This window comes from Engraulis encrasicolus, chromosome 8 (assembly GCF_034702125.1).
Source record: "Engraulis encrasicolus isolate BLACKSEA-1 chromosome 8, IST_EnEncr_1.0, whole genome shotgun sequence".
Taxonomy (NCBI): Eukaryota; Metazoa; Chordata; class Actinopteri; order Clupeiformes; family Engraulidae; genus Engraulis; species Engraulis encrasicolus.
Window position 1 is genome coordinate 26,356,293 of NC_085864.1, and position 2,500 is coordinate 26,358,792.

General features: G+C 41.1%; 1 protein-coding gene across 1 annotated transcript in view; it reads left to right on the top strand.

Annotated features, from left to right (window-relative positions):
* The window catches only part of LOC134453822 (histone-lysine N-methyltransferase SETD1B-like), a 66,329-nt gene that overhangs the window by 13,900 nt on the left and 49,929 nt on the right, over window positions 1-2,500 (top strand). The window lies entirely within an intron of this gene.

Here is a 2,500-nt window from a genome sequence, read left to right on the forward strand (position 1 = left end):
AAACTTTCTGCGCCGCATTTAAAGTCTGTGGGCGAGCTTGTAAGACCAGCTAATAGTGTGTGTCACAACAGGACTCCAGTGCAGCGTATTATAGAGTTTGGTTTCAAACGGCCTCTCTGCAGACAATAGGATGGTTGGACGAGTAATCAAGGCATTATAGGGTCATTTCACGTGAAATCAGACACTTTGGGACCCGACCGACCCGGATTTCAATCATACTTGGTGTGCCTTTTCAGTAGCAAGGTAGCACCCCAGAACTGCATTGGTTTGAATCTGACACTAATATTAAGGGAGAAACAGACTAGGAAAGGTTCACATGTGAGGGTAGGACACTATACATTCAGCCTTGAATATATCAGTCAGTGTTAGTCACAAAAAGATGCCTGTGGTGTTGTTTGAAAGCTCTTTTCTGGCTCTTCATATTACACAATCACCTTGGAATACAACTACTCTCAGAATATGAATTATGATAAATTGAAAAATAAAAAATTGAATATCTAAAAAACTCATATTTTAAAATGGCCAGTTCCTTGTCCAAACGTAGCCGGCAATGTCATGAGCAGCACCTAAAATGCTGGTGTTCGGTTTGTTATTCATTTCAGAGAGAATTTGACTCACAAATATGGCGTCATACAGACCCTTACTAATAATATGGTAATACCATAGTAGCATCACATGACAAAACAAAAACAAAACAAAAATGGTCAGTGTCCATGGTCCCAGGTTTCAGAAACTAAGGCAGATGTCAATTTATACACACCAAATGATGATATGTGAATGTTTGAACATTCCTTCTCTGTGTACCTGTGCCATCTTCCCTTTACCATACTTTAAAGAGATAATCAATGGCTACACTCTCATTTTGTACTCTACCAGTGCATTTGAAGCAGCAGCTGTGTCTTTTATAGATAATGTATAAGTACGTCCCGTTGCAGTTTACAGGTTCCACTACCAGAAGCACATCCTGATGATCCGTGACAAGTCTATCTGGTCTGAAGGGAAAAGTGAAGGATGGAGATGGCCCATGAGGGATGCAGGAAGTTCAGTTCACCTCTCCAGTGCTCGGCATACATTCCTCAGCACATGCTAGCCACCAGTTGCCATCATGTACAGCTACAACATACCCTTTGAATGCTTGAAAATGTAACACATTCCTTTACTGGGCTCACTCTTTCAACTCTGCCTTCTCTGAAATGCTCAAAATGGCCTAACTTCCACTGTGTCCATTGACAATGGGCAGAAGCTGTGTAGTTTTTGAGTACCTGGAATAGTTCTTGCAGATTCAAACCCTTTCAACAGGGTTCTCAGCTTCATGATGGTACATCTCTGTTGTGGCAAACTGGCAATGGATGTTCTTGACATTATCCTTGACAAATTCAAACAGTTGGTATGGCGTTACAATTTAATTGTCAATAGGACGTTGCAGACTTGCTCGTGCAGCAAGCCATTTAACTGTCCCTCCAACGCCATCACATGGACCTTTGCCATGTGATGTGGCAAAAAAGTGCCACTCTGCAGGTATGTGAAAATCTGCCTCGTGGTGGCACAAATTTGTTGTGTTTTTAAGGTTCTTATATTGTACAGCACAGCCATCAGAAAAAATATAGGATCTTCTTTGGACGTTCTGTCATTGATGAAGTGTCACTGAGGAACTTGAATTAGGAGCTTCTGAAACAGATGTACAGCAATTGTATCATGAATGTTGCTGTCTGAAATAACAACAAAACAGATTTTTTTTTCCCAGTTTCAAACTGATCTTGGTAGTAGCATACAAATGGATGGATTGTGGCCTGCACTGGTTGTTCCAGTGAAATGATTGAATAGCATCTTGAATTACAAAACTATAGTTTTAAAAACGTTCCTGGTTCAAGGGAGTCAGTCAAGGATAATGTCAAGAACATCCATTGCCAGTTTGCCACAACAGAGATGTACCATCATGAAGCTGACAAACCTGTTGAAAAGGTTTGAATCTGCAAGAACTATTCCAGGTACTCAAAAACTACACAGCTTCTGCCCATTGTCAATGGACACAGTGGAAGTTAGGCCATTTTCAGCATTCAGAGAAGGCAGAGTTGAAAGAGTGAGCTCAGTAAAGGAATGTGTTACATTTTCAAGCATCAAAGGGTATGTTGTAGCTGTACATGATGGCAAACTGGTGGCTAGCATGTGCTGAGGAATGTATGCCGAGCACTGGAGAGGTGAAACTGAACTTCCTGCATCCTCATGGGCCATCTCCATCCTTCACTTTTCCCTTCAGACCAGATAGACTTGTCATGGATCATCAGGATGTGCTTCTGGTAGTGGAACCTGTAACTGCAACGGGACGTACTTATACATTATCTATAAAAGACACAGCTGCTGCTTCAAATGCACTGGTAGAGTACAAAATGAGAGTGTAGCCATTGATTATCTCTTTAAAGTATGGTAAAGGGAAGATGGCACAGGTACACAGAGAAGGAATGTTCAAACATTCACATATCATCATTTGGTGTGTATAAAT